Consider the following 27473-nt stretch of genomic DNA (forward strand, 5'->3'; position numbering starts at 1 on the left):
CGATGTTCAATAGCAATTTTTATCCTCATTATTTAAAATATGATTTTTGCAAGATATCCCACTATTGTTCTGAGATAACGATATATGTATAAACAATCAAGTAGCCTATTTGAAACATCATCTCTACATTTCAGTGTACAATAATCCGTTCCCCAGTCTTTATTTAATTACTAGGCACTTATTGAAAGGCTAGGAATTTTCTTTTCATATGTTTGAGATCAAGTGTGCAATCTTACGTAAAATGATATTAACGTTATATTTTATGTTTCTTAGAAATGCAAAATTTATTTGAGAATGTTTTTTTTTAAATAGGTAATATCATATAATAGAACCAAAACATTTTGATAACTAAGATACTGTTCTGTTTTGTCTTTTTGTCTCATTTAAACATTTATAATGTTATTTATTTCATTGATATATGTTATTCAAAGTTACGAAATCTTTCCACGCCGACCAAATGCTATTTCGAGAATGATGAGCGAGACTCGAAGCGCACGAGAATGACGAGACGAGACTCGAAAGACAAATGCAACGAACACAGCGAACGAGAGCGGCAGTTAGTTTTGTTCATCTCTACAAAGGACTCATAGATTGTGAAAAAAAAGGTTGAACTGTTGTAAAAGTTTACTAGCGAAAATTGTACCTCACACCTCAAATTGATTCTACTCTAATCAAATGTTGCTTTGCACAGACACGGAAATAAAATTTGGAACTCCTTATACAGACTCTTATAATGCCGTTATTTCATTACTGCGGTGTTTTATTAACTGATATAAGTTCAAAATTGGCCATAAAGCTACAGCGTGTCCATAATATGTGCATTAGCTTTTCATATGTAACATTTGGAAATATGACCATATTTCACCATACTTCGAACAGCTGTCGTGGCTCCGACTTGAGAAACGCAGAAAACTACATTCACTGTCTCTGCTGTATTAAATTATGCACATTTCTTCTCCATCTTACCTGTCACGTCGGTCTCTTCACAGTTTTGGCACCCGGTCTCAACAAGAACCTATTATTCTTATAACTAAGCACAGAACATGCTGTTATTCTCAATCACTCACAAGCTACACCAGTGATGAACAAAACTAACTGCCGCTCTCGCTCGCTGTGTTCGTTGCACTTGTCTTTCGAGTCTCGTCTCGTAACTCTCGTGTGCTTCGAGTCTTGCTTATCATTCTCGAAATAGCATTTTGTCGACTTGGAAAGATTTCGTAACTTTGAATAACATACATAATTGAAATAAACAACATAAGAAATAATTAACTGATACAAAAAGACAAAAGAAAACAGTATCACAGTTATCAAAATGTTCTGGTTCTACTATCACATATTACGTATGGTTATATAAATAAAAAATAATTCTGAAATAAATTTGAATTTCTAAGAAACATAAAACACAGCATTAAATAAACCTTTTTTTAACTTGAGATTGTATACTTGATCTCAAACATACGAAAACAAATTTCCTAGGCTTTTAATAAGAGTCTAGTAATTAAAAATAAAGATTGGAGAACGGATTACTACCCTGAAAGGTAGAGATGATATTTCAAATTCGCTACTTGATTGTTTCTACATATATAACATTTGCCAAAACAAATCAAAGTTCAGTCTGGTATAAACAACTATGACGATTCAAGGCTGCTTGACGTTCGAAAGTTGATCACTCCCGAAGTCCCGGTGTTTTGAACGTTTGCTTACAAGCAGTCAACGACAGGCAATACTGTCGTGCGGGTTTTCGGCTTTGCGGGCGCTGTTAGTCTTGCATTCTCGCTCGTTTTTCATTTCTAATCTACACCTCTCGAACCTGGAATCTTCTTCCCGCCGGTATTAGAACCTGTCGGACGACATCATTTTTAAAAATTAAAATGCACAATTACTTATTTCAATAGGCATAATAAATTACATTCGCTCTTAAATGTAATACTCATAAGGAATAATTAATAATTTTGTGATTTTTCAGACTAGTTTAATCAAATGATTTTCTCTTCATATGTTGAACAGTGATTAGGCTATATTTAAATATCATAATAATTGTATTTTTACTTCATAAATGATAGCCCTAAGTAATTATCTACATTTTTAATGTACTTAGATTAACTGGTAACTTAGATAAGTTGCAATAACAGTATTTGACATAATAATAATAATAATAATAATAATAATAATAATAATAATAATAATAATAAATTATTATTATTATTTATGCACTTGTATTAATAGTAAATCTAGTTGAGTGGAAGAGAAGGTCTTAAAGCCTTAACTCTGCCAGGTAAAATAAAATAAATTATATTATTATTATTATTATTATTAATATATACGTTTCGCTTACAACACACCGCACATGTGCAGAAAACAAGAGCTCCTGTATATACGCTACTTGTGGACAATCTTGCGAAATTGTTGTCTACATACAGATGGACTCCCATCAAGACTCGCTCCAAATTTAAATTCCATATCTGTACAAAAAATTACCTGGTTGTGTTTTTCCGATGCTTTCCCGAAAGTTTAAGACGAATCTCAGGTAATCCATGGCGAATCCTCGGCCTCATCCCGCCAAATTCCATCTCGATCCTAAATAATCGATTACCGGTACTTCATACAGCGTTCCTATATAACCGATTGACATAAAAAAAGTACCAGGAAGCTTGAAGACTTCCGCCTCTAGTGATGAAATTATGTGAATTGTATGCTTAAAATTGGACAGCAAATAATAATCATAATAATAATAATAATAATAATAATAATAATAATAATAATAATAATATATGTAAAACAGATGTGAATAATTTGAAATATACGTAATATTTGAATCAACGTTTCCTGGAACTTCAAAGTTCATTGTCTTTCAATATCATCACATGCCTTGTGTTGATGTAGGCCTAATCTTCAGGCAAGGAACTATTCCGTTTCGATTACAAGTTCCAGATATATTCAATAAAGTCGCACAAAATAAAAATAACATGGTTAACACAGTCACTTTTCTACTTCACTTATGTTGTCGCTTTTAAAACTAAACACAGTCTGACTCACAATAGGAGTTGTTCGAGCAGATTTTCCCCCTCTGACAAATTAGTTCGGCGGTGGGGAGCGAAATATGATTCATCAAAGAAAGCAAAGATATATTGTCGATAAACGTCTTTGATGATGCCACTCGCGTGGAATAAATACTAACATGACAATCAGACTGCTAAGCATAAGCCGTAAGCTCGACACCGAGGATCGATAGTGCTGCACATCTTCATGATGCGTCCATGCGAGTAGACTACTAATTAATTAAGTACACCTTACTTTCACTTTAATTTATTCTAGGGGATCACTAAAATTAATCCAGCAATACGATCAATTAAATCTATTGCGCTAAAGCCTTGGTTTTTCTGAACCGACGCATGCGAGATGCGAGGCCCGCCTCGCACAAATCCGGACTACACCAGACATAGTGAGTGGTTTCTACAACTGCGAGATGAGAGGTCTACGCACCTCACAGCCATAGAAACGATATCTCTCGTGTAGTCCGAATTTGCGCGAGGCGGGCCTCGCATCTCGCACGCCGCATGCGTCGGTTCAGAAAAACCAAGGCTTTAGAGCAGGCCTGCACAAGGTTTGCGCTCTCCGAGCCGGCTCACAGCTCATGAGCGGAATGCAGATATTAGCTGCGCTCTGTATAAGGGTGGACTGGAAGAAGGGGTGATCTCGTACAAAATGTACACAAAAGGAAGTACTATTACGAGTGTTCATGGAATGAATTCGCGTTCAGTCTTTGCAAAAGTATCTTGGACTATTATTAATTAATAAAGAAATATTTATTTTACAGAAATAATAGAAATTCTATAGCTACTTAAATATACAATATCATTTTGTTATATTTTTATTTATCAGTACATGAAAACGAGGTTTTATGCTGTTGGCAGCTGAAAGGAACAGTAGCCTACTGATCGTAATGAAACATCAGTTACAGATGTTCGATGTCTGCCTTTATTGAAGTTGCTCACAAATATAAATGTTGACCCAAACATAGCAGTCATTTTCAGTCAGCCTGTGTAGTCGTGTATATTATTGCTAATGTTTAGTCTTGTAAAACTCAACCAGGCTAGTAGTATTATTCAAACGATCTTTAGCCCTTAGGTCACAATGAAGATTAATAAGTTCGAGCTGTAAATCGTAAAGTGTTAAATGTTATGTTTTATTTAACGACGCTCGCAACTGCCGAGGTTTTATCAGCGTCGCCCGTGTGCCGGAATTTTGTCCCGGAGGAGTTCTTTTATATGCCAATAAATGTACTGGCATGAGCCTGTCTCATTTAAGCACACATAAATGTAATCGACCTGGCCCGGAATCGAACCCGCAACCTCGGGCATAGAAGTAATTGAGAAAGTACCTCTGATAAGACAATGTATTTCAAATTCTTAAAAAATAAATACCGACTGTACCTATCTCGGTTAATAATGTAGCTTTAAACTCCTGAACCTTTACATTGCGATCTTCAGCAATGAAACAATCGTAAGTATCTTTATGTCTGGACTCGTAATGACGCATTATGTTATGTTTCTTTCTACCTTTCAAAATGTTGTGGCGGATAAGGCACTGAGTTTTTATTCCAGCAGCTATGAAAAAAATAAGCATTTTCCCATGCAACATTGAAAGAATTTACCTGATGATCACTTTTCCGTCTTTTAGATTCCTCCATACTGTACTGTAGTAGTAGGTAAGCAACGTGAAACAGTTACTGAGAATAGACCTACAAACTGCACTCCACTAGATAGCGGAGTGGTCGTTTCCTTCTCCTCTACCTATAACAAGTCTATGTCATTCTGACGTATTTTCCTCTCCGTTTCGGCGAGCAGTAAACATGGCTCTCCGGCTCCGAAGGAGCGCGCACGCTCGTTGAGTGCTGTTTGTGCAGATATGCTTTAGAAAAAGGAGCCACATTCGTCCCTAGACCAGTGTTCTCCTTGCTTCGCCAGCTGACAATTTGTGAATGCTATAGAACAATAATGGAATGGATATTAGACGAAATGATATTGATGCCTAACATGGGGGAACTGAAGAACCTTGAGAGAAATCTCAAATGCGGCCTTGTCCGTCATAAATGTCACTATGGATTTTTCAATGAAAATTCCCAGGAATAACAGACACTCAAACCTCGACCACATGTGTGGCTGGCTAAAGATCTAAAGCACTCAGACACCGCAGGGAGTTGAAATTGGTAGGAACCCTATTTTACGATAAAATAAATTTGTCTATAGCGGTACTGTAGAAGGGTCCACAGCGGTGATATAAATTTATGCCACAGGACAAATTTCAAGAGATTATTTAATCCACAGTGAATTAAATACTAATAGAGCACCTAAAAATCGAAATAATAAATAGATAAATAACCACCTGTAAATTTGAGCTTTAATTATTTTATTTAACTGCAAAAAGAATCACGATTTTTTTTTCAAAATATTTTTTATGTAACATACAGTATAAATCCATGCTTACCTGAAGTTGTAACCTGAGTTTGTATTACACAAGATTATATTTTTTTTTTAGTTATTCATAATTTTATACACATTGCATGAATTTATTTTCTATCGAACTACACTTAAAATCCTTATCAATTTTATCATTACTAACTTGATTATATTGAAAGCATTGGATCTCCACTACTGGGTGTTCACTTCAAAGTGTGTCATGACGTCACTGTTGTGAGTCAGCGATTTGAAGCGAATTTCAGCTATCATGTCAGAGAAGTTGCCTATTAATCAAGGCGTTCAATCTGAACTTGAGAACGTGTACGGTATAACTTGAACGTAGTTGCAACAGATGGCGGTCTGTACTGTCTGTGTGCTACCATAACCTCTTTTGAACTGTGTTTTGCGCGGCCAAGTCGTACGCAGGGTATTTGTTATCATCGCTTGCGTACGGCAACATTCCACAATACAAATCAAATGATCTGTGTCCATGTTGACCGTCGAAGTTAATGTCAACAAATACGTAAGAAATCGTCTTAACCCTCTCCCCATATCCCGACAGTAAGAAAAAACCCACCTCAGTACATGTTTCCAAACAGTTCACATTCCTGCCACTACCGGCGTTACCGTACATATCAGTAAGTACTCTTCAGAATGAACGCCGTACTTGCTATGCAACTTCTCTGACACATATGTAATACACCTCTGCGGAAGTGTAGGAAGATTGAATTCTCTAGGCTCATCGGCTAGCCATATGACGGCATACAGCGAGCCATGACACACTTTGAACTGAACACCCAGTATAACAATAGAACACAGCAGAATAAAATTTTGAGCCACCGGCGTAGCTCAGTCGGCTAAGGCGCTTGCCTGCCGTGCCATCCAGAGTTGCGCTCTGAGGTGGGTTCGATTCCCGCTTGGGCTGATTTACTGGTTTGGTTTTTTCCAAGGTTTTCCCCAACCGTAAGGTGAATGTCAGGTAATCTAGGCGAATTCTCGGCCTCATCTCCCCAGACTGTTATTCATGAATGAAAGAATAATGACTCTAACATGACTGTATATTTATCAAGCCCTAAATTTTGTCAAATATAATTCACAATGTTGACACATAGAAATGATGTTCCCTGTACAACACCAGAAACCGTGACCTTTTTGACTTACCTAAATGTAGGCTAACAAAACAATGAATAATTATTATATTATGTCTTAAAAAATTGGAAATAAATTTCCGACATATGTTTTCGATCTGGAAAGGAAGTCTTTTAACAGACTTGTCTCTGCTTGGTTGATCAAAAAACCATTTTATGTTATGAATTTTTTAAATATCAATGTTGTTGAGTGTTTCTGATACAATTTTATTGTCGTTTATGTCTCTGCTCTTTATTTTATATTCATTATTTTACTGTCAATTGCACAATTACGTGTTCACCGACTGTACGATAATGTACTCAATATCACCAATCCCATCGACGTTAAATGACCTAATAATTGATACAGCGTCGTTAAATAACCAACTAAACAAATATGCACAGAGTGATTCACGAGGATTTACCGTCACTTACGGAGCTTATTTCCGAAAACATTTTGAACAAAAATGTCATATAAACATTTGTCCTAATCCCAATATTTTCAGAGTTTCACTAATTTGAAGTTGTTTGTATAATACCATTATTATTTAGTTTTAAGGGTGAAAGAATACTACAGCTAAATAATGAACTATTCAGGAGTATCATTTCTTTAATTAGCTAGTATTGTGAAGCTAAAAATGTGTTGTGAATTCCGTAGTGCTTCCTACGGACTTTTTTTTTTTTTTTTTTTTTTTTTTCGATTTTTAACTACAAAATTACATTTCTCTTATGAATTTATCACAACGATTATTACAAATCACACCACTCTCGTAAATTCTTTGAGACTGTACACTAGGATGCATAATTAAACTGTAAAGAATCAAGTTCCTAAAGTCGTATGATTTGTAACAATTTTTGTGATAAGTACGTAAGAATGATGTAAGTTTTAGTTAACCCTTCAGTACTCGCGTGGATTACAATAGTAATCCACTGATATTTAATCCTGTATTACGTCACCGCCTGCAGCACTGCGTAGCTGAGCGTCAATGCAATTTCTCGTCACAGTCTAAGTGAGGCATTACTGGTGTTTAGACGTATTTGTCGCAACGCTTTGGAAAGTTATACGGAGTTTTATCAAGTTATACGCAGTTTTTCCGAGTGGATTACCATTGTAATCCACGCGAGTACTGACGTCAGTTTCTTGCTCAGGTAAGTGAAATAGTTTTTATATGGTTATGAGTGATGCAATGCAGGAACTTTATGAAAAAAGTGTGTGATATCGTTCCATCCTCTTTGTAGTTGGCTCCAATGGGTACGGAAAATACAAGCAATATTTGCAAGTGGCTAGATGAAGATCTGGATGTTGGCATTGAAAATGAAAGTGATGATGAAAGCAACAAAGAAGATCTTTTGAATGAAGTTCACGATTCTAATTCAGAACAAGACAATGAGGAGGAGGATGATGATTATGGTGATGGTGATGAAAGACTAATGTCTATAAATGATGGAAACTGCTATACGGGAAGAGACAACACTACAATTTGGCAGGAAGAACTAGTATCTCTACGAGGGAGAAGAAGAGCAGAAAATATAGTGATTCATTTACCGGGCCCTAAAAGAGCTGCAAAAAATGCGCGGACACACACAGAGTGTTTTGACTGCTTTATTGATCAGACAATAATCAATGTAATAGTAAGGTGTACTAATATTTATATTGAAAAAGTGAAGCGTAATTACGGACGTGACAGAGATTGCAAATTAACAAATGACGTTGAAATTCGAGCACTCTTAGGTATTTTGTATCTTGCCGGTGCTTTGAAATCGGGAAGACTGAACGTAAGAGAACTATGGGATAAAAATGGAACAGGTATAGAGTCAATTTACCTGACTATGACCTACAATAGATTCCAATTTTTGTTACGATGTCTACGCTTTGATAACATTCATGACAGGCAGGAAAGGAAAGAAATTGATAAACTGGCTGCTGTACGTGAAGTGTTCGAGTTATTTGTTCAGAATTCACAAAGGTGCTACATTCCAAGCGAATATGTAACTATAGACGAGCAGTTGGTTGCATTCAGAGGACGATGTCCCATGAAAGTGTATATACCTACTAAACCAGCAAAATATGGGATCAAAATTTTTGCTATGGTGGATGTGAAAACATATTACACTCATAACTTGGAAATTTATGCTGGTATTCAACCAGATGGTCCATTTCACCAAAGTAACAGTGCACATGCAGTGGTGAAGAGGCTGGTTCATCCCATCAAAGGAACAGGAAGAAATGTGACCACCGATAACTGGTTCACGAGCATACCTCTGTGTTTAGATCTTCTAGAAAATGACAAAATTACACTTGTAGGAACCTTGAAAAAAAACAAAAGAGAAATCCCTCCCCATTTCACAACTACTCAAGACAGGGAAGTTAACAGTACATTGTTTGGATTCAATGAAAACTGCACAATTATTTCGTATGTACCAAAGAAAAACAAAACAGTGTTAGCATTATCAACCATGCATTATGATAAGGCAATGGATGAGGAAAAAGGAGGAAGCCAGAAGCCTGAAATAATATCTTTTTATAATAGAACTAAATGTGCTGTGGATGTCCTGGACCAGTTATGCTCAGCCTATGATGTAAGCAGAAATTCACGCCGCTGGCCTCTGACTATTTTCTTTGACTTACTAAACATAGCAGGTGTCAATGCTCTTGTTGTTTATTCTGCAAACAAACAAAAAATTCTACGGAAAAACTTCCTAAAAACCCTTGCTCTGGACCTCATGAAGCCACTAATTTCCGAGCGTATCACCCAACAGACAATTCCAAGAGAAATAAAGAGAAGAGGAGAGCAACTGTTAGGCATTCCACAAACAGGTCAAGAAGAAGGAACACGGCCAGAAGGTATTGGTAGGTGCTACATGTGTGGTAGAACAAGAAACAAGAGCACAAGACAATCTTGTTCCCAGTGCTTGAAGAGAATTTGTCCTACTCATTCAGATGTAATTTGTTTGAACTGTGTAGAAGAAATGCATAGGCCTACTCAGATAATTGAATCAGATGTAGATTAGACTCACGTGTGTAAAGTGTGAAATGCAAACATAAACATGAAAGTGCATCAATATCCTTCTTACAATACACAAAAACATCTGTAAAATATTACAAGTGAAGTGAGAATGATTGTTACATCCCTGAATTTTTTCATTGCTACACCCCTGAGTGAGGTATTCGGTTATCAAATATGACGTAAGTAAGGTCAGCAGTAGTGAACTTGCGTTTCCCGTGGGAGAGATTAAGAGAGATCAAGAGTTCAGATGACCTTCAAACATCGAGTGAGCAACAATGCTAGATAACCTACATAATTATGATGATAGTGAACAAACTCATAACTATGATGCAACAATAAATTATGACTCAAAGACACGACCAGTGTTGAAATATTATGCAAACATGTCACTTGAATGCAATTTGTGTACTATCCATTTCATTATTAATATTTATATTTAATACGTTCCGTTATGCGTACCATATCTATTCTTATTACTGTAATAACTGAAAACAATATATTTCTTAACATTTAAATCTAATTCCAATGTTTAAACCTTGTCTGTAAACAAAAACAAATGTGGATTACCATTGTAATCCAGGTGAGTACTGGCGTTACGGAATTTAACGCGAGTAACGAAGGGTTAAAAATTGAAAAACAAAATCTGTACAAAGCAATTAACAACACATTTTTACCTTCAGAACACTATCAAATTAAAGAAATGACACTTCTGAATAGTTCATTCTCTATTTGTAACATTCTTTCACCCTTAAAGCTAAAGAAAACGTGTATTTTACTAACAATTTCAAATTAATATAACTCTGAAAATATTGAGATTGGGACACATATTTATATGAAATTTTTTGTTCAGAATGTCTTCGGAAATAAGCTCCGTAAGGGACAGTATATTCTCGTGAATCACTCTGTATAATTTTGAACGATTGAACATGAGCAGTGACGTCAGAAGTCAAGCTGTGTTGGACAATGCTTTCTGTAGTATGTAACTAACACTTCAAACGAATGTGGGAATTTGTTTGGCTACCTGAATATATATTTCGTTACTATTTCGCTATATTCATCCCTAATTTCTCATTTCGCTCCGTTAGAATTATTTCGCAATATTTTACACTTAGAGATCTGTCAAAAATAATATTTTTTTGCAAGTTACAACCAGAGGAGCATAAATATAAGCATTAAAAGAAATTTCGCGTATACCAGTTACCAGAAAGTAGGGTCGTTGTCTATGATTATAGTCCGGGCCAGCTTACTTAATACCCTAAGGGTGAAATCTAAACATTTTTCCCCTGTTACTACATTATAGTGATTTTCTAGGTCTCAGGTTGAATTTTCTTTTGCCAACTTCGTTTCGAATTTCGGGTACTGACAAATACTACAACTGGCATTTATTTTCTAACTGTTATATTGGCATCGATAACTTCGGTTTGCAGTAAAGTAAACTGACGAAAACGCAAGTACCTAGTCTTGTGAATTAATAATTAATTAGTAAACCGGTATTAATATTAATATGAATACACAATTCAGTTCTGTTTCGTTGTGATTCCAATTCAACTCTATATTCAGGTAAGCGTAATTATATAAGAAATAACTTATATACCTACTTCGTATGAAACATGCATGTAAATATATTGACATTTTAATTAAATTCTTTCGTGTTCACATTTTTATTAAAATGTCCAAGAGAGGAAATAGCATGGTAGCGAATTCTCCAAGAAAGAAAGTACTTGAAAGCATTTTAAGCAAGCTATACATTTTAAAGTGGTGTTCTGTTTTCGGAATTCGTACTAATCATTTCACGTGATCAAACTACATTTTTAGGTTAGATCTCGTGAATCGTAAACTGTTTAATCAAAGCAATGAATTTCGTGTTGCCAGACAAGATAAATGCTAATATTAGATCACACTATTCCTAATTACAAATATAATATGAGAGAATTCCAGAAGGAAAATATACTATTTCATAAATTATTGAATCATGTAGAAAACACTTCACAACATAAAGATGAGATGTGGAGAATAAGCAAGACATGTAGTTATTGTTAATTACTGTATTATTATTATTATTATTATTATTATTATTATTATTATTATTATTATTATTATTTCAGTACGTAGTATTGTAATTTTTTTTCCTCTTTGATGATAAGTGGTATTAGTTGGCAACACTGAAGAGTCGGCCAAATTAGACTTTTAGGAACTACACTTACGTGATCCTCACTATTTAAGAAACTGCATTTCTATTTATTTTATTTTACCCGGAGAGGGGAGAGCGAAACATTACGCTAGGTGATTCTGAGAGAACTTGTACTGTGACCCCATTCACATTTCAAAACAGGTTTACTACTCTAGATTCGCTGCTTATCCAGGTTTCGAGCATGCAATTCTACTCGTCTCTGGACCAGCCCCCATTCTTGCATCATCAACCGGTGATAGGGGAAAGCTATGGGATGATAGTGGAATTGAGATTGTACGATATGGTATTGATGCTAGCATGGGGAAATAGGAGAACCCTGAGAAAAACTCGAACTCTGCGACCATGTCTATCATACGTGTCACTTTTTTTTTTCCAGTGAAAAATGTCAGGCTTAAACGGGACTCGAAGACATACGTGTTAAAGGTCCACACAAGTATAAAAAATGCAATATTGCTGAATATATCAATAGAGCAGAATTTGGCGCTAAAAACGGGCTGAATTGTATCACGGCATGACGTGTTAAGTGAACTTTAATATGAACGCATGGTAAAACGATTATAAATCTGCAGATGTACTAATAGTTGGAATATAATTTGATGTAATTTTTACAGCATTATAATAAATGATTTACGAATAAATTAAGGGGTGAGGCATAACCTCCAGGAGGACAGTTTGTTTTACTCACTATTTCATTCCATGCAAAAAAGCATATTTTCTTTTAAATTGCAATATGAGTACGGGTGCACACATCTGAGAAAGAAATATATGAGAAACTTTATTCTTTTTTACTGGTAGATCTTCATAAAATAATATTTAAAACAGATTATTATAACAGTGTTTTTGTGATTAGTTATATTAAAAATATTTCATATTATTATAAAAGTCACTGAAACTAAAATTCATAGTTTACATAGAAATACTTGAAAATCTTACATAATTATTGTAACAGTAGTCTACTCTTAACATATTTGAGATCTAATAGTCTACATAAAATTAAATCTGTTAGAAATATATCAAATTATGGCTGTAAAAGTTCCGGCACTTGCAGTTTAAATACTACAAAATTTACAATGTTGTTTCCGCGTTCACGCACAAATGCTCTTAAAAGGAGAGAACGCATGAAATTTTGGTCATTTTCAGTTAAAAATTGTATTTTCGTTTTCTTGTGAAAAATGAATCAGCAATTTCTTATTTATATGTTAAACAAATTTCAACGCTCTGCGGCCCTCGGAAGCATAAAAATTACGCTGTATATAAATGGCTGTACCATTCAATTTTGACTCTATGCAAATTTTACACGCTGTTTTCTCACATTTTTTTCAGCACGTTTCGTCAGGTTCGAAGTGTGCTTACAATTTTCATGCTATGAACATGACATTTTTACTACATGTTCTATATACTGTAGTTAACAAAATAGAACATGGATTTTATGATTAAATGAGTGCTTTTCGAAATAAAAAAAAAATGAAAATTTTGTAGTAATAGTAATGGAAAATTTTATTTTTAGGTATGCAGTGGGTATAAAATTCTTTCCACCTTTTGTAGTAAAGTTACATGAAAAGTAATATTTAGTTTTTTTTTCTAAATATGCCACTAGTCTTGCAAAAAATTAAGATATTTAACTGAACAAATGAGCAAGAATATTTGAAGTGTTCAGAACCATAGTGGCCCAAGCTCCATTTACTAAAACCGTAGAAAACAAGGATTAAAATGAAATTATTACCAAATGTTAATGGAAAAATATAGCAAGTAAAATAAAATATACACATTAAAACTAAATGATATGTCAATCTTCATTAAACTATGGTATTCACTTAACTTTAACCCTTGCTTTCTCCGTTTTTAATAAATGGCGTTTGGCCCACTATGGTTCGGAACCTTTCATTTCATTTTGAAATCTGGAAATTTTTGAAAAATATTTTTAATAACTCAGAAACTAATTGACTCACAGAAATGAATCTTCACCACGTCATTATCTATCATATCGTGATTATGTGTACAAAACATCAAAGACGTAGCTTGAAAAATGTATAAAATATAAATTTCATCCATCACCTCCCTTAAGGTAACACCTTCCAAGTCACTGCCGAAATATTTAGCGTGCAAAAATGATATATCAATAGGTATAGTTCAAAGAATTATTTTCAAGAAAGTATGTTTTTCATATCGTTGTAGAGCATTACCTTACAACGGTCTTACAATACGCAGTAATTAATTAATATCATAATAATTGTTACTCGCTTTCGAAAACTGGTTACTTGTGAATAATAATCAGATAAAGGAACTGATTCAGTGATATCGTCTGTAATGTTAAAAACACGGATTATGGGATAATTTTATTGCTTTATTAATTACTACACGAAATTATTAATTAAATACAAGTTGATAAAGATGAACTGTGGTTATTTACTGTTAGCAGCAGAACTTGGGGCGAAGTGGGAATAAATACAAGTAATTTTAAGCCCATAGTTTGAACTGGTGTATCTGGAAGGCTGTAAAAAAAAAAGAGTCTAATCTTGAGCTGAAATAACCACAGAGCTAAAGAAGAGGAAGAAGTTGAAGAAGGGAAAAGAGGACCCTAGTAATTTTGGACCATATTATTTCCTAGCAAAATGCCATTAGTTTGAAATCCACAAGCATTTCAGACTACATTGGACTATAATTTCAGACCAATTACTAGAAAATGTTACTTGCATAAAATCTTCTTAGTAATGACCATAATTCAAACGTTCCTTTACGGGATAAGTTTCCGCTATTTCGCCAGGTGTTCTGCGTGGTTTAGAACACCAAATATTATCTGCTAGCACGTGTTTTGTTATTGAGGCCTACCGAAATTTTAAGCATGAGTTATATGAATTATTTAAACTTTAACATATTCAGTCACAGATTTGATTGACTGGACCGATAAATTAATATAATAAAAATCTCTCGGTTACGAATTTTCGAAAAACGTTATAATAAAATTATCGTAAAACTGGACTTGATATTGCGGCTTTGACAATAAAGTATAAACCCACTGCGGATACATTTGGGAACTTTATGAAACCAGCCAACGCCATCACACAATTACAGATAGAAATGCATTCGAACATATTATTACCCTCTTGGGTACGATCATTACTTAAATTAGCAACCAATAAAACATTTACCAATAAATGCGGCATCGAATGTGTTTGTAAAAACAGGAAACACTATATTTATACAATACATGCGAAAAGGGAACGTCTAAATTCATGTTTCACTAAACTAGTTCACAATTAAACCACCCGGACAACAGTGCGAGGAAATTTAATGCTTTATGAAACGACACAGTGTACATTGATAACGTGAGGGAGACTATTAAAATTAACGTATGTTCACGACAATACGTGGCACTCAAATAAATTCAAATTAAGAAGGATTCTCAACAGCAGATATTAATTTACATGCAGCCAGAAACATATTCCTCACTCGGCGTTCAAAAGTTGGCAATACTGTTAATCACCATGACATTAGGAGTGGTTGAATCCAGAGTGGTAACCGGCTGACAAAATTGTAACATCTACACGATTCCACATGCTTTGCAGACGGCTTCCTGTTTCATCAAACACTCCTGATGTTTTATGTACTTGAAACACATTGAATGAACATGGAAGGAAATAGCAATTAATATTTGTGAGATCGTTAGAAGAGAGGATTATCTTGGAAGTATAGAAGACTCACATTATTCTCCTTCCGTTCTGAAGTGTGGTTACTGGAAACTGTTGCAATTTCTGTCAGTGTGATGGCCAAGCCCTTGCAAAGAAAATGGGTGTGTGAGTTACCTGCAAGGCGAGACGAGGCGAGTGGACTGAACTGTATCCGTCCCAGACGAGCGCCAGCCCTCGACTCGTCGACTCGCTCCGAACCGCGTCGCAGGGCATTGCGCAGGCTCGCCCACACCGCGTCGGCAAACTGTCACTAACACTTTACATAATAACATTAATACCAGTGGCCAGGTCAAATGCCTTCCGCGTGTTTCTTGCTCCGCACGGATCCCTCTGCCTTTTAGCACACTTTTCTGTTGTTAACCCTCAAATGGTAACAACCTTTTAAACGCATTCACAGTAACACCTGTCTCAGAGACGGTTATGCAAATTATACGAGTTTGGAATTCAATTTTATGATAAAATTGCTTCATAGTTACTATAAGTCAACCGTGGCGAAAAGGCCATGGTGCGCCGAGCCACTGTGTAAGCTGCAACGTGCGTAGCACCTATGGAGGGAGGCGGACAATCGAAGGGGAAGTTAATGTTTAGGACGTGTAACGAAGAAAGAAATGAACAAGAAAACATAGGACACATTATCACAACCTAAAATTAACTGTTTTCAGAATGTCTCTGCGACAAAGTTTCAAAATCACGAATTATGTCACTTACTGCCAATCGTAGTTGATCACGAAGGTATTTGTCTATCAGTCGTGATCTAAATTTGATTTTTACTATTTTCATTGTTGAAAATAATTTTTCACAAACGTAAGTTACAGCGAACATGGCTTCAACAGAGCAAGCGAAAGAACGAAGCTTCAAATATTTATTTTTTTCCAAAGATATGAAAAGTTCAATATCTGTCAAGTCCTTACATCTAGCTTTCATTTAACGTCACATTGTAAATCTGTGAGTTTAAATTGAAAATCTAACCGCATTATTCGTACATCTGCTGTAAAAGAATCGACGTACAGAGATGATAATAATAATGATAATAATGATAATAATAATAATAATAATAATAATAATAATAATAATAATAATAATAATAACACTTAACATTTTAATGTTTCATCTGTAACATGTAGTAACTTATAATGCCGTTTTATGTTATACAACAGTTTTCCTAGTAATATTTGTGAAAAAATCATACATTTAATATTCTCATCATATTGTAAGCAAAAGAATGCATCCTCCCATCCTACTTGAAACTATCGTTTTTTTTATAGAGGTACATGGTTTCGAGAGAGATATTGCGACGATACGCCACTCGCAGGTCCGAGACAAATACAAATAGAACGGAGTTTGACTCCAGTGAGTAAGAGGGTGGGGGTTGTAGGTAGGAAGCGAGAGAAAAGCACTGCGAGCCACAATGTGCTCGTGAGTCGCATTTTCGCCGCGGCTGCTATAAGTACACGTGTCCCCTTTACATACCATGAAGAAGCATGGGGGACACGGACGGAGAGCTCAATGCTTTCACGACCTCACCACTAGCATGGGCGTCTACTAGGTCAATGACCTCATGCTATGAGCAAAACGTTCAATCATTTGGGAAAATCGAAATGTATGTTTGGGCGAGTGTGCATAGTAGAGATGGGAGGTTAATCGAAAAAAAAACGATTATACGTTAACCGATTATTTTAAAATTAACTTGAACCATTGACAGTCCATTGCAAGACGATCTCCAGTGGCCAGGTCAAATGCCTTCCGTGTGTTTCTTGCTCCCCACGGATCCCTCTGCCTTTTAGCACACTTTTCTGTTGTTAACCCTCAAACGGTAACAACCTTTTAAACGCATTCACAGTAACACCTGTCTTAGAGACGGTTATGCAAATTATACGAGTTTGGAATTGCATTTTAGGGTAAAATTGCTTCATAGTTATTGTAAGTACACGTGTCCCCTTTACATACAATGAAAAAGCATGGGGGACACGGACGGAGAGCTCAATGTTTTCACGACCTCACCACTAGCATGGGCGTCTACTAGGTCAATGACCTTATCCTATGAGCAAAACGTTCAATCATTTGGGAAAATCGAAATGTATGTTTGGGCGAGTGTACATAGCAGGGAGGGGAGGTTAATCGAAAAAAAAACGATTATACGTTAACCGATTATTTTAAAATAAACTTCAACCATTGACAGTCCACTGGAAGACGAAAATCTCCCCTACTCTCTTACAATTCTTCCTATCTGAAACAGGGTTTAAGCTAGAAAATATGCAATTGTCGCAAAAATGCACAAATGAAAAACTATATTTGTGTAAATTGCGAATTGCTTGTGCAATTTTATAAATAATTGTGCAGAAATATAAAATTAATAAAGTATGCAGAAATACAAAGTTATGTAATTTGTTTCTTGGAGTTTTATTACTTTCAATCCATCTTATCACACTCTACATATACTTATGTAAGTAAATCATTAGACGTAGGTATGCTTAGAATCAATTACTGCTGAATTTACATCACATTTAAATACGTTATTTTATGGAACTCTAAACGTTGAAATACTTTAAATAATTTCGAGGGAAAATTGTTCCGAGGCCAGGCATCGAACCCGGGACCCTTGGTTAAACGCACCAACGCTCTACCAAATGAGCTACCCGGGAACTCTACAAGACACCGATCCAATTTTTACCTCTATATCCACAGGTCTGAAAGTGGGCTGACAACCGTCAAGCAACCAATTGGCCCCGGAACAATTTTTCCCTCGAAATTATTCAAATCAACTTCACAGGGAGTTATACCTGAAAGCTTGATTTGCATAATACACGACACTGTTCATTAACAGAAAACCATAATTAAGTTACAGTAGTGTGCACACAATGTTGGTTGCTTGACGGTTGTCAGCCCACTTTGATGTCTGTGGCCCTAGAGGGAAAAATTGGATCGGTGTCTGGTAGAGTTCCCGGGTAGCTCAGTTGGTAGAGCGTTGATACGTTTAACCAAAGGTCCCGGGTTCGTTGCCTGGCCCCGGAACAATTTTTTCCCCTCGAAATTATTCAAGTCAACTTTACATGAAGTTATACCTGAAAGCTTCAGTTTCATTGAAATACTTTAGTAGTAGGCCCTACAAGATTTATTGTTAGCAGAGTGCTAACTCTTTTTACTGAAAGGCGGTTTCTAATTCTAGTTTTGACAAGATTCATGCAACTAAATCCTCGCTCGCAATTTACAGTATGTTAAGGAATTATATAAATCAATTGAAATAAAATTTTCACTTAACTTATTTGAATTGAAACCAATTCCCGAACATCTGATTGCTCAATACCTTTTTGAACATGTCCACGTCATTAGCATTTCATTTAAACTCAGATTAGTTTAAACACATCTCTGATTTCATTTTCTCCATTACCATCGTCGTTTCTGAAGTCCAATATGGTCGTCGCATTTTTCCACATTTACATTCAAAGTTTGTTGCATATTTAGATGTCGAGTAACAAAATGCGACAAATGCGACTGTGGCTTAAACCCGGATCTGAAACCTTATCTTCGCATTGGACTTCGACAAGAGCTCTCATTTCATTTGTCCTTGTAATGTGTGGTCGTTGTCTAGGCCTCTTCATATCCCTTGGAATCAAATTAAGAATTTCTGTTTACCATCTCTTATTTATTCTGTTCTCCTTACTAGATGATCTGCTCATTTTCATATAAGTTCCGTAACAAGTCGTCCCACGTAAGTTACCGCTAACCCTTTTCGTTATTTTTATATTACTTTGTTACGTCACTTCGTGAATATAAACACCCCAGTTTTACGTCTGCAATTTGAACTTCAGAAATTAGAATTCCGCTAGATAAATGAATAATAATAATAATAATAATAATAATAATAATAATAATAAAATAATAATAATAATAATAATAATAATAATAAAATAATAATAATAATAATAATAATAATAATAATAATAATAATAATAATAATGGCTTATAGCAAATTACAATGTTACTGACGTTGGTCCAGGGCTACAACGTTGTTTAAAATTACGCCACAAACGAAGTTTAGTAGAAGTGTTCACAGGAATTCTCTTTTGTAATATCGTGATTCCAATACTTTTTCTTTACTTGACACATGAGCAAGAATACTACCGCCAGACATGCGAAATAAATAATTATTATTTGTATTTTATTCATAACTGTTTCTTGAGCAAATGATTATCGAATATGAATGATATACAACTTTACGAATGATCTCTAAAGGTAAGCGTTCACTACATCGTATCGCACTTCTCGTACGGATATTTTAAGTGCAGTGCGTTCACTGTATGGCTCTACCTCATCGCCTCATCGTATTCCCTATCAGCTGTTTAAAACATGACGTCGTACGATATTGAAATTGCTGAAAATAGACGAGTTTGAGGTTAGATCTATTAATTATGAATGTTAGAATAGGAATTTGTAATTGCTTCATGCGTCTTAATTGAAGAGGAAGAAACGAAAGAGATATTGGTTACATAATAGGGGATATATGTAAGACACGACTTTATTACTGTAATGGGAACGCCTCAAATTATATAATTCTTCGCTATTTTCTACAAGCGAAATAAGTTTTCCGTCTGCCATTTTGGCGCGACAGTGAACATGGCACAATATAATAGTAACAGCTGAGCAATTAAAATTTATTTATTAAAGAAGGCCATGATCATACGTATAGGAAAAGTTGCTCATTCGAGAAACGTGGACGGATTTGCCGAGAGCCGATGCGTACGATTCGATGTAGTGAACGCGGTTACATAACAATTGCAGTAAAGATTGTCTTTTTGCGATCCGTGCGATTCGTCTGATGAGTGCGATACGATGTAGTGAGCGCTTAACTTAACTAGGCTGAACAGACGTCCCCGATTTCCGGGGACAGTCCCTGGTCTTCAATTGCTGTCCCCGGGGAGTAAATGTCCCCATTTTTGTCCCTGAAAATTAATTTTGTCCCCAGAAGTTTTGATTTTGTTTCAATAACATTTTACATGTGAATATTTAAGTATCATGATGAATCTCCTGCGAGTCATGCACATTTCTGAACAGTTCTCAATATGAGACAAGAACCAGAGAGCATAGTATGAGATATTTTGCACTCTTTAAGGAAAACAGTATCTTCGTTTTCATTCGCGTTGCGTCCATTTCTAAGTAGGTAAACAAAAATTAGGAGTTTTGTGACAAACTAACAGGTGAAAAGTGGTATGATGTTTTTCAACATTAAAAAAGTCCATTATATTTGAAAATCTTCTCAAAATAGTGTCATTAATCATGTGTCTTTGAGTCAGTAATTCGTTAGTTGACTTTTCTCCATATTGAAATCAATCTGGACTGATGAAAAGTCAAGAAAGAAAATTGAAACATCTTTGTTACAAGTGAAAACAAACTTTCATTTCTCATTTGAAGAACGTAGTGTGAATCTGTATGGGAATGAACAGATCTTTAAAAGGATATATTTTTCAGACAAGTACTTGTAAAACGTGTGTGTTAGAATTCAGTGTGTACAATATTATATGAAAGACTTCCATGCATGCGTCAGTACTGAAATTGAATTCTTAGTGGCTATAATTATGTATAGGAGTTACGTGTGTTTATGCATTTAGTTCGAAAGTTAAGATACTCTACAAATTTAGTGTGCAAAGTTCTGTCATTCTATCTACTGTTACATGTATCTTCTGCAACATTTCAACGGATAGTGACTAGATAAGTGTTTGTGTTTCTTTTTTTTTTAATTGCCGATGTCCCCTGCTGGACCATAAAAATCTGGTCAACCTATCTCTAATATTTGTGTGCAGTAAGTAGGACAAATAAAGGTAAATAAATAAGCAAATAAACAGTAATAGCGAATGAGTTGCTGTTTGAGTGATATACAGAGTGTTAAAATATTAAATATTTTAGGAGGTGCTAGTATGCAACAAAACAAGAAAATAATCTCTAATAAACATGGGTCCTACAACACATACTTTTTGAGATCTGAACACTTGTTCATAGGAAGTGCTCAATGTGACGTGCATTCCTCTGCCCCTCGGCGTAAGGAATCACGCACTCTTTGAATTTTTTTAATACGTTAATAAGAAAGTCCTGATAACGGCCCCCAGTTAATCTTTGTGGTAACACGTATGGACCTATTAATCTACAGCAGCGTGCAAATTAATCCGAACACGACATATTTTTACATTTTCTGTCATTTTTGGCCTCACAGCTGCTCATACCGCTTTAATTGACATCTGTAGTACGTGTAATTCCATTGTTGAAGGTCTATGGTTATTATTTTTTTTATAATATGTGACATTTTGCCTGTCGTTTTGTACTTATAAGCATTTCAGTTGTGTTGAAGGCTTAATACTGCAATCCTGTGTACATTCTGTCGTCTTCACAAATGGATACATCTCCACGAAAACGGTCTAAAATTATAACATTAGCAGAGCATTCTTCTATGACACAGAGGCAAATTGCTGCAGAATGTCACATCGGTTTGGCTACTGTTAATTCGATCATAAAACGATACAGGGAGACTGGATCCATAACACCCCAGAAAAAAGGAAACTGTGGCCGGAAAAGGAAGATTTCACCTGCAGATGATCGTTTAATTGTCAGGAAAAGTAAATTAAATCCTAGACTAACTGCTGTCGACTTAACCCGCGAGTTAATGGCTACCACTGGGACGAATATTCACGCCACAACAGTGCGGCGTAGGCTTTTGGAAGCTGGACGAAGGGCTCGTAAGCCTATTAAGAAGCAACTGCTAACCCCTGTTATGTGCAAAAAAACGCTTAATGTGGGCAAAATTACATCAACACTGGACAGTGAATGACTGGAAGAATGTACTTTTTTCCGATGAGTCTGATTTCGATGTCCACGGCCACCGTGTTTCTTACGTACGGAAAAGATCCGAAAAAGTAACAGCAACTCATCTCCAACAAGCACCCAAATACCTCTCTAAAGTAATGTTTTGGGGTTGTTTTACACATGAAGGGCCTGGAGCATAAATACCTATCAAGGGAATGATGAATTCTGACAAATGTATTCACTTATTGGAAACAAGAATCGTACCCCAGCTGCAAAAATCATTTCCGGATGGCAGAGGTGTGTTCCAACAAGACCTGGCACCATGCCATACGTCTCGAAAAACTACAGAATTCTTCAACAAGAAGAATATTCAAGTACTCCCCTGGCCAGACAACTCACTCGACATCAACCCCATTGAGAACTTGTGGTCAATTAGCAAAAGAAGAATGCAAAAAATGGATTGTTCTACAAAGGAGAAGATGATTTCTGCCCTTATTGGTGTATGGTTTCGCGATGAAGAAATGAAGAATATTTGTGGGAAATTAGTGCAATCCATGCCAAATCGTCTCAGAGCTGTTATTAGGAACAAGGGAGGCCACATAGATTACTGAGGTATGTCTTATATCCTTTTTTATCCCGTTTGAGTGTTTTTGCATAAGTAATTGCGTTGTTCGGATTAATTTGCACCCTAATGTATCACCAAGAACCCCTGCCCGTAAGTTGTTTGAGAATCGGTGCTGATGCCTTGTTTCTTCAACTGCATGGGGATTTTCATCACGCTACACATGCTGATTACGAAAATTCACATCATCATCTCTGCTGACCCCCCCCTTATATCACGCAACCAGACTTTTGTTTTCAGTATTCCTTGCGACGTATCATTATTCCATGCCAGGGGTGTCAACTGCGGTATGATTATCTGGTAGTCTGCTGTATTGTAAGGCAGAGAAATGCATTGCGATGAATGGACGTCACATTGAGCACCTACTAGGAACAGTGTTCAGATCTCAGAAAGTATGTGTTGTAGGACATATGTTTATTAGATATTACTCTCTTATTTTGATGCATACCATCACTTCCTAAAATATTGGATACTTATTTTTAACATCCTGTATACAGGTGAACAGTAAGCAATGCCATAATTTCAGGAGGTTGTTCTTTGAGATATTTCAAACAAAAAAGTACAATACAATTTTGCTCGTTTTTGCTTCCTTTACGAGACAAAAATTGTTTTATATTAAAACATTTCATACCGTATTTTGAGAAAGCCATGGATTTCATTCCCAATATACTCAGCCAGTTTAAGAGAGCAGTGTATTATGATATTAAGTGATTTGGATAATTTTAGTTTTGTCCTTTAGATGTGCAGGAATTTGATCCCAACATATGTAACGTTTTGTTCTACAGAGGAATTTTTTGAAATGTTGCATCTGTTCTGATCAGATTCCTGCAAATCCTTTCAATAATTTGTTATCATAGTACACTGATCTCTTAAATTGACTGATATTGGAAATTAAATCAATGGCTTTCCCGCAACACGCTATGAAAATTTCATATAAAACAATTTTTATCTCGGAAAGCAAGCAAAAGCGAGCAAAATCATATTAAACTTTTTTTTGTTTGAAATATCTAAAAAAAATTACCCCTTAAATTAATGACATTACTTACGGTTCAAGCTGTATAATAATATGTAAAACTCAGAGTTTGGTCACATTCAACACAAGTTGGGTAAGCAGTAAATAGGGTATATGGCTAAGGGTGTGAAAAGGAGGGCACGGTCCGTCTAAGTCAGAGGTGACCAAAGCGGGTGTCGTGATTACATCGTGTAATCGCAGATATTCAAATGGGGTACGAGGATTTTCCTGTACATTGCTGTGTGTTTCATTCACGTACTGAAGGCAAGCAGCGGCGGTATCATGTCGCTCTACAAACTCTGTCTCTACAAGCAGTAGGAGGTGGCGACAAAATGGCGACACAGCAAATGAAAGCGTAAACTGTGTTATGATATACGGAGTTTAAATCAATTGTTAGAGTTCAAAGGGAGTATCGGCGAGTGTTTAACCATGATGCTCCAACTGCTAAAAGCATTTAGAAGTGGGACGATACATTTTTAGCTACAGGATAGGTGTCGAAGAAGCATGATGGTGGTCGTAGAACATCCGACGAAATGGTTGCAAATGTTCGAGCCGCGTATGAGCGAAGCCCGCGGAAGCCATTAAGAAGAGCTTCTCGGGAACTTCAAGTATCAAAATCAACATTGCAACGAATTGTCCACAAACGTCTCAAACTGTACGCATACAAAGTGGAGTTAATGCAACGTCTGGAGCCGGATGACAAACCCAAACGAGTGGAATTCGCCAATACGATTTCTTTCTCTGGGGCTACGTCAAAGATAAAGTGTGCACCACCTCAGTCAGAGACCTTCGTGATCTTCGGGAACGCATCATAGAGGCTATTGAGAGCATTCCAGAAGACATGCTACAACATGCTTGGCAAGAGATCGTTCATCGCCTCGATATCTTCACTGTGACAACTGAAGCTAACGTAGAGATATGGTGATGTGCATATCGAAACTTGTTGAGTTTTCCTTTCATATAAACGTTACTGTAGGTTTCTATCTTCGACCGTTTACCAGTCACATACATTTGAATTTAGGTACATTCGAGCGATCAACCCTTACGTAGTCAAATAATGTTATTGAAATTTATGTAAGTTACTGCTTAATCCGAATGCATCAGAAATATAAAGATAAGCTATCAATTATAATGTAAAATTATTTAGACATTTAAATACAAGGTGGGTCAAAAGTCGATTTCCTCATTATTCGTTCTAAGGTTTCATACTTGTACACAAACAGATGTAACTTGATTAAACGAATTGCCGATGTAATAGGTGGTGAGTTGACAACCATCTTCGTGCGTCAACTGCTTTTCCCATGCTAATTTCTTGCAATGAATCGCAATTCCATGAATGGATTGGCCGTCGTGGCACAACAGAATGGCCACTCACATCATGCAACCTGACGCCATGTAATTTTTCGCTGTGCGGTATCCTGAAAAATGATGTTTTTGCTCAGGAACCGCAGGATCTGCATCAGTTGCGACAGATGATCGAACAGTCATTCGTGAAAATCGATTAAAATAGTGAGTTATGTTCTGCCATCTGTAACAGTGTCCAAACGTTGTGAATTGTGTATGAGAAACAGGGCCTCCATTTTGAACAAAATCTGTAAGGGAATGTGTAGTCAAATGTAAATCAAATGTAATTAAATGTAAATAAATGTTTGGGGAAAGCGACTTTTAACCCACTCTGTATAATCACTACTTAACATGTTAAGAGGAAATCAAAACTAGTAAACTAATTTAAAACAATCTGAAATTACTAAGTAGGCCTATTGCATATGAGTTTTATATTCGCGCGCGAATGTAATTTAATATGCCTGTTCAACGGAAATTTTATTTTAAACAATAAAGTGATAGTGTTCGCGTAGGCTTCCGCGGCTGGTGTACATGGTCTGTGGATAATCTTCGGGGCTTCTACCGCGTAAGATGCCCTGCTCTGAAGATGACCACAATACAGCGGTCGAAACGTCAGCCACCAACACCAAGACAACGGGGTAGAAGCCCCGAAGATTATCCACAGACCAATAAAGCGATAGGTTTGGAAGTAAATCACTAAAAGACAAAGTATATGATTATGTCTCGTGATCAGAATATTGTACGAAATGGAAATATGAAATTTAGAGATTTATCCTTCGAAGAGGTGGAAAAATTCAAATACATTGAAGCAACAGTAAAAAATATAAATGAAAACGGGAGCAAATTAAACGCAGAATAAGTATGGGAAATCCCTGTTACTATTCGGTTGAGAAGCTTTTGTCATCTAGTCTGCTGTCAACAAATCTGAAATTTAGAATTTATAAAACAGTTATATTACCGGTTCTGTATGGTTGTGAAACTTGGACTCACTTTGTGAGAAGAACAGACATTAAGGCTGTATGCAAATCTGGCTTTCAGGTAGTAGCTCCCTGTAAAGCAGGTTTGAATAATTTCAAGGAAAATTTCCGGGGCCGGGTATCGATCCCGGGACCCTTCGCTTAGCGCGCGAACGCTCTACCGACTGAGCTACCCCAGGAACTATACACGACACCGTCATAATTTTTCCTTTATATCCACACAACTCACATGAGCTGACAAGACGCCAGAACCCAACTTTGAGTGCACACAAATGCTGTGTGACTTAAATTGTGGCTTTCTGTTAACGTACCTCCATTATTCAGACATTAAGCCTGTTTGAAAATAAGGTTCTTAGGAAAATATCTGGGACTAAGGGGGATGAAGTTTCAGGAGAATTAAGTTACACAACGCAGAACTGCACGTATTTTATTCTTCACCTGATATAATTAGGAACATTAAATCTAGACTTTTGAGATGGGCAAGGCATTTAGCACTTATTGGCGAATCCAGAAATGCACATAATATGTTAGTTGAGAGACCGGAGGGAAAAAAAAAAGACCTTTGGGGAGGCCGAAACATATATGGGAGGATAATATTAAAATGGATTTGAGGGAGGTGGGATATGATGATAGAGACTGAATTAATCTTACACATGATAGGGACCGACGCGACGGCGGGCTTATGTGAGGGCAGCAATGAACCTGCGAGTTTCTTAAAAGCCATAAGTAAGTTCAATTAGGTATTTGTGTCCGATATTTTAATTTTGAAAGGTGACAGCGTCAGACAGGTTCTAGTATATCTGCAAGAAGATTCCAGATTCGAGAGTATGTTTGAGAATAAAATTATAACCTGAATTCATTTTAGTTAATTTATAAAAAAAATCGGTTCCGAACAATTGGCCACAGAAATTTGGGAACTGGGACAATTGGCCACAGAAAACTGGTAACAGGGACAATTTGCCAGAAATAGACAATTCGCCACAGATAGACAATTTGCCACAGATAGATAATTTGCCACACTGAGATACAATGATAAATCGATGACTTCCAGAAGCTCTACATTGTGCGAATGGATACAGAGATTAATATTGTAAATCCCACTAAGTATGTGAATTGCTATGTACATGTAAATTTGGCTTCAAAAATGTCCTTCTAGGTTGTGGTCTACAGCTCTCAAGTACCGGATGACGGTGCCTTCTCCTTGTACCGGGGGTATTCTTCAACTATACGTGATATTCGTCTGTCCATGTCG

General features: G+C 36.1%; 1 protein-coding gene and 1 non-coding gene across 12 annotated transcripts in view; both read right to left on the bottom strand.

The window, feature by feature from the left end:
* The window catches only part of LOC138708096 (nuclear protein MDM1-like), a 945585-nt gene that overhangs the window by 547482 nt on the left and 370630 nt on the right, over nucleotides 1-27473 (bottom strand). Inside the window, exon 1 of one of the 11 annotated variants that reach the window (XM_069838276.1) lies at nucleotides 15488-15657. The exons of the other annotated variants lie outside the window; for them this stretch is intronic. The gene's annotated coding sequence lies outside the window, so the exon portion shown is untranslated. Of the gene's footprint in view, nucleotides 1-15487; nucleotides 15658-27473 lie in introns of those variants that run through there. 11 annotated transcript variants of the gene reach the window in all.
* Nucleotides 26328-26401, bottom strand: TRNAS-GCU (transfer RNA serine (anticodon GCU)). Its single transcript has one exon. It is a non-coding gene; the product is annotated as a tRNA-Ser (tRNA).

Source organism: Periplaneta americana, chromosome 10 (genome assembly GCF_040183065.1).
Source record: "Periplaneta americana isolate PAMFEO1 chromosome 10, P.americana_PAMFEO1_priV1, whole genome shotgun sequence".
NCBI lineage: Eukaryota > Metazoa > Arthropoda > Insecta > Blattodea > Blattidae > Periplaneta > Periplaneta americana.